We start from the raw sequence: 7104 nt of genomic DNA, 5'->3' as shown, positions 1-7104 counted from the left end.
AAATCTTGTAGCCTGGCATAACAAGAAACAGAATTCACAGTCTTTATCAACCTGTGAAGAAGAATATATTGCTGCTGGTACATGTTGTACCCAACTTCTTTGGATGAAACAAATGCTAATTGACTATGGAATAAATATTTCAACTATGAGCATTCTTTGTGATAACTCAAGTGCTATTCGTTTGACTTAAAATCCAGTTTAACATTCTCGTACTAAACACATAGATATTAGATATCACTTTATTAGAGAATTATATGTGAATGGAGTTATCAAATTAGAGTATGTTCCATCTGAACGTCAGCTTGCTAATATTCTCACTAAACCCTTAGATAAGGCGAGATTTGAAAATCTAAGGAAGTCTATCGGCATCGTCAAGGTACATTAGTACCTTGTGTTTCGGGTTTTCAACTTTTTCTACGCATTAGTTAAAACCGATTTTCAACCTTTCTCTGGTAAAGGTTGGTTTTTTTTTTGTTCTTTTGTCTTGCGAGAGGATGACAATATTAACGGGGGAGAGTTCTAACTTGAACTTGCGCTTAATGATATATGTTTGGGGTGAAGAGGATGCGGAGCTTGAGGTAACAAATTTGTTAGTTAATCGTTTTCCTGTTTAAGAAAAGCCTGATTTTATTGCATATATTTTGATTTTGCTTAAAAAAAATTCAGTACAATTGATGTTTGTTCCATTATATGTGTATGGATGTGTGTGTGATTCAATTGTTTCCGGTTGAGAAAAACTATTGTTATCTTTCTTTATTGTTTGGTATCAATTGTTTAAGCTTAACGAAATTTCGGTGCAATTTCGGTGCTTTAATGTCTATGTTTGTTTCAATTGCTTCTGGTTGAGATAAATAATTATACAAGTTGATTTATTTAATTTGTATGAATTGTTTATGGCTTAACAAAAAGGTTTTCGAGGTCAATTGTTTAGTCCAATTTGATTCCGGATAAGAGAAACTAAGTTAATTCTGATCTTAGTTAGACTTATCAAAATGGAGGATTCGGTTATTCAAGTCTAACCGAATGCCTTAACAAGAAATACTAGTTAACTAACCTAGTACTTGTCTTGTTTAAAGTGAAAGGTCTAAGTTATTATTCGAATAATTAGAACTTGCTGAGAAAAATAAAGTTAATTATGATCTTTATTTTGGTCTTATCAAACAAGCAATTGTATTTGTACAATCGGTTTAGCAAAAGAACTAAGGTGCTTAGTCGAATTTTTAATTTGCTAAACTTTTAGGGAAAATTGCTTCGGGCAATTGTTTCCTTGGTCACATATCGAAACAAAATTACTTTATAGTTTCGGTTCTGATATTGGTTATCTAAAATGGTGTGTGGAACCCTCGTGCTTAACTCTTATAGGTTACAAGTCTTTTGAGATTTGTAAGATCCTTTCGGTTTGTCCTTTATTTGCTGTACCTTTGTCATTTTGTGACAAAAAAGGGGAGAAATATATGCATTAAACAAGTGATTTGGTATCACTAAGGAAAGGACAATGGTGCTTAAACGTTATATCTAACAAAAGAGTAAAGCATAGACTAAAGAGGAGTAACATATCATATTGATACTTGTGGTTATCTTAACAACAAAAGGAATAACAAATACGTGCGGATTGAAAATCTACCTTGATTACCTTTAGCGGGAGTATTAGTTTTGTCATTATAATGTCAACAACAACATTTATGGATTGAATATATGCAGGTTATTGTGTTGTTGAAACTTGGAATCAAGCGTATGTATAATGAATTATTGTAATCTGTTTATCCATATGATGTAAGAGTTTTGTCACTAAAATTGACAAAGAGGGAGATTGTTAGAGCATTGCTCGGTTGAACCCACCAAGCGTTGGTATGTCAAGTTTGGTTGTCATATTTTAGTGAACCGAAACTCATTTAAAAAGTTGCTTGATTATTTACTAGAGTCAACTTCGTATAGGTTAGATAGAAAGTTATTAGGATATGAGACATACAAGTATTACTTGAAGACTTGAAGAATGTGAAGAAATAAAGAGATACAACGACGACATCATCCTTCCTCCTGAGGTTAGTAATATTTTGACTTGAACTGTTTCATTCCTAACGTATCTTTCAAGTCGTGCTACATTGAAAACATAACTGCCAAGCTGTGAATGATTATACTCTAGTTAGACGTAGTTTTAAGGAATTATAATACGAATTATAACGCCTATCTTTTGAACTTCGTATATAAGACATCGACATAATCGTATGAATGCTATTGTGATTATGTATGGGTATGGGTGAAAATTTCGTCCTAGGAAACAATGTTTTACATTCGTTTAAAGGAAGTACAATTCATAAACTTGTTTTGTGAATCAAAAGGGAAATCGCTAGGCTTATTGGTATTGTTATTTATTGCAAATCTTTGGATTACCAATATGCGTGTTTAGTATAACCGCTCATAACTTGTTTATGTATCTTGGTAAAACTATTCACAATGCCTGACTTATGTATCGATATGACTTTTATTAGTGAAACCAATCTTAAGTAATCACCTGAGATGGTATGATCAATATTTGTAATTGGTGTATGACTTCTACTCATTGGGAAACCGATCCTAGAACTTGGTGGGACTAATCACAAGATGTGTAATCGATCCCTATAGTAGGTTAACAAGTTTTAGTAATTGGTGTAACCGATCCTATAACTTGTGCAACCAATCACAAGTAAGTACCATAAATAAGTGGTAACCTATCCTAGTACTTAGTTAGCCATTTTATGGAAAATAGTGTGATCGATCCTAGTAGCCACTTGGAGGTAGAACCGAACTTGTGTTTGGTAGAACCGTTAAACCCATGAATGGTGATTAAATGATTTTGATCAATCACATAGTTCTTGGAAATCAGATGAACCAATTCTAAACTCATTTGGAAGTGTGGCAAATCGGTTCCAAGATTGTAAATATGAAAAGGGATTTACAAAGTAAAGATGTCGACATACTTTGAACACGTGCAGTAATTCTTATCTATTATTGTTCAAATATATTCCTTAATAACTAAAGGAGAATCACGGATCGAAATAAATTGATAATCTTTTAGTTAATGGTTTTAGTTTTACATGCTTTTAATTTCCAGCAATTAAATGCATATCTTTAGAAAATAAAAATCGGTAATGTGCATTTACTAATTGGAGATTTTCTACTGAGATTTCGGTCAATATTTGGACAGATCATTTCCAGGAATTATGAAAAACGATTTTGGGTTTATTGCATATTTTTGAGAATATTCAGTTTTGGAAATTCCTTGGTGTCCAAACTTCATTGGTCTATAAATATCGAAGTTTGCATTTCGAGTAAACTAATCCTCAGAGCCAGCAATACTACCTTGTTGTGTTGTTACTGGTGGAGCCGTCTATTCAGAGAGGAAAGTACCCTAATTAGGTGAAATCTCTTATGACCGCTCGTCTTAAAGACTTCTTTGGGATTGGGAAGATCTACGATTAGCGTTGGTGGGAAACTAGATAATTGCAGTTTATTATTAGTTTTTGATTGATTTGATTGACTAACGGTTGTTGAACTTTGATTGCACCTAGTTTGTTTATGCTTGAGAATCTTCTCTTCTGATATAAGATTCACTCAAACTAGATCGAAGTATCGACGGGGATCTTTAGACCGTTGTAGATCTAAAGACGTCTTGTGAGAATCCATCATTAACAGACTTCGTTCTGTGTGTGATTGATCACAAGAGATTCAAGTTGTTTGTATGCAGGTGTTTATTGAAGATCTAAGAAGATTTGACGACAAAGAAGATTTCTTATTTGAGTTCATAATCTTTGGTGTGCACAAAAATTGATCTGTTGGGGATCCAACTATAATCGGTTTATCTTTTGATAGATTGGATTGATTAGTTGTGTAGATCGGCATCAATACATTTCTTTGTGATTCATAGTATTGATTGCATAGTCTAAACAATTACTTTGGTAGTTTTTAAATAGATTGATCTAAGAACCCGACAAAGGAGTTTATTGGGATAAACGGAAGAGCCTTTTGTCAAACTCATATCACTTGTTTGAAAAGAGTTGTTACCGAACAGATTTGTTGTTCCTTTACTGTTTGGAATACGAACTAAAGGAATTGTTCCAAGTGCGTGACTTATTGCAAGTTGGAGACGCAGGGATACAGACGGAACTAGGTGAAGTATAGGTTTAGTTGCTTGGTCTCAACTATGCGAAGTTGGTTTAGATTTTGTATAGCGGCTTAGTCCTGAGAGTATTCAATTCTGGACAAGGTCCCGGGGTTTTTCTACATTTGCGGTTTCCTCGTTAACAAAATCTTGTTGTGTCTGTTACTTTTCTATTTCCGCAATTATAATTTATTTATTATAATTAGAAGTAAATTGCACAAACGTTAATTCCTAATTACTTGATAACAATCCTATAATATTTGGTTAAGTCTGAACCTATTATCAAGTAATCATACTTCGTTGTTGTATTGTCTCGATCTTGTATCCATAGCCAATAACACAAGTTATCTTGTTGTGGTATTTTATCGATCTCGTATCCATAGACGATCACATGATGTGTGAACCGATTCGTTGTATTGTCTCGACTCAGTCCATAGACAATCACTTTCGGAGAAAGGACTTATAGGTGGAAAAGTTTTAGATTGAGGTATATTTGGGTACCCTCGTCTTTTCACTGGTGATGGGTTGTGTCCAGATGCCTGCATTCGGTGGAGTTGTACTGCAAGGAATTAAGAAGATTATGATGTAGCCGAGAAGGTTAAGCTGCAATTTTGAAGACGAATAGAACTAGAAAGAATGGGTCGCAAATGTGCTAAATCTAGTTGAATTCTAGGCAAGTTTTATTGCCGTGTACACAACAGCAGTACCATGATTTGGTGGTCGTGTAGATTGGAGTGGAAAGAGAAGATTTGGTAGTGACTACTTGATTTGTGGATGGTATTTACATTCAACGGTGATAAAGATGTGGAGCTGTGAAGACAGTTGGTGGATTTTGCAGCAGTGGATGGAGATGTATGTTGATGCCGGAAATGAAGTCAGGAATAAAAAGTGATGCTGTGACCGGATTTTGGGAGAAGTTAATAAACGCAATTTTGGAAGAGTGATTTAAGAAAGAGCTTAGATTTGGTATTCGGGTATGTTGACTGAATTGGGTCTTGAATTGGCCAGGTGGTATTTTGGACTTCTCACAACATCGATAAAAAGATGAACAAAGACTTGAGAGAGGGGAGGCCGGTTTGGAGGATTACCTTTGGTGTTTCTCTGTCGGTGATAGACAGAGAGGAGCGAAGCTTGGTGGCCGCGGATGTGTTTATAGAGTATAAGAGCGAGAGACGACGAAGACGGTTTTGGGTTATATCTCTCCTCTTTTGTTATTATCTTTGATGGGTTTTAAGAAACCCATAATCATTTATTGCTAGATCTCATAACTAGGGTTTATGGTTGGAATCACTTTGGGTATTAGACTAATTTGATTTGATTGATTGAGCGAAAGACCATTATGAATTGAATATGATTAATTCTTAACATTGTTTATCGATTTATTGAAATATGAGTTGTCACTTCACTGGTTTTGTAGAACTTTTGTGCATAATTTTTAGGATAACAAATATATTTGTCTCATTGTCTGATATTTCATGCTTGGGTTAATTCCTTTGATGAGATATGCTTAGAATAGCCAGGTATTATTTGTGAACCTATATTTAGTTTCGTATAATTTTCTCACTAATACAATTTGATGGCGCATGCTTGGATTTAGTCTTTTGATGTGTCATGCTTAGGATGTCCCAATGATATTTGCGATTCTAATACATATAATAGGTGACGTAAATAGAACAGACAATAAATAATTATTCATGAGTTATGTTTCATTTCAGTAATTGAATAGAAATAGTAGTGGATACCAATAAAACCCTGGTTACCGATTCTTTAATTGGATTCATTTTATTATTTTAGTTTAATTTATTTGTTTTTATTCTTTTTAAAAAATCATAAATTCATATCTTGATTGGCTAGTTGATTAGGAGTATTGGTTACGTATTTTCCACCGCTCCTCGTGGGAACGACCTGTACTTGCCTCTGTCTACTTGTTAGACACCGTGCGATTGCGGTTACTAATTATAAATAGGTATTCCCGAAATCCTATCATACACTCCCCCATCAAATATGGTGGGCTTAGTGTATATACAATGAAGGATACCATGCAATACTGTTATTTGGCATCTTGTTTTCATACAAAAGCTCACAAGGAGAATATTTTGAGACAATATGGAATTTCTGGTTTGAGTCCCAGTTTTGAGCATGCACTTTCCTTATACAAACATGCATGTGGTATTGAAAATTCTTCATTATGCATTTGTTTGAGGGTGAAAACAGTTTCTGCTGATTTTGGTAATTTCGAGTGTGTGGGTGAGAAACGAGTCTAAACCCTAAACAATGTACTGCAAGGGAGTACTTTGATTCGAGAGATCAATCTGTACAAATCCGGCCTAAACCAAGAAATGACCGTTCCAGACTTGCGTCGATCACAAAGTGAAGGAGAAGGGTTGGTCTAGGGAGGGAAGCGAAGAGAGTGTTGAGACCAGAATAGTTGATTCGGGAAGAGTAGTTGTTTGACGACTTGTATCAGAAAGTGGAAAGGTAACAAGTGATTTCTGAGTGTTGTATTCTCCTCCCCCAAAACTTGTCTTTGGTGGAAATAGGTGAGACATATTTATATAATTCACAACGAAACGTACCCTGGTCTCGTAAGAAGTGGAAACGGTTGAGTAAATGGAAGAAAATGGTAACGGGTAACGCCTGGAATTGATGTTTCCATAATGAAGGAAACGTTTCACCATTACTTCTTGTATTTACTAACCGCCTCACCCTTATGACACTTTCCTGTAACGGGCTTAGTGTACGCCGCACGCTGTAAACCGCCAGACCAATACCCTGATGAGCATCCCCCAGTTTGTGACATGTTTTGATGTCTCGAGTTTTTTCGTGGAAAACGTGTAGCATGTTGCTACGTGTGGCGTGGTGATGAGTGCCAAATATTGTATATATTTGCACCTTTTTATTGGCATTTAACTCATCATTTGTGCACTAACGCTCCATTTTATCCCATATTCTGTGTTTTCGTTGTT

The sequence above is a fragment of the Papaver somniferum genome, chromosome 11, assembly GCF_003573695.1.
Source record: "Papaver somniferum cultivar HN1 chromosome 11, ASM357369v1, whole genome shotgun sequence".
In the NCBI taxonomy this organism is placed as follows: domain Eukaryota; kingdom Viridiplantae; phylum Streptophyta; class Magnoliopsida; order Ranunculales; family Papaveraceae; genus Papaver; species Papaver somniferum.
Note: the sequence above shows the minus strand (reverse complement) of the source record.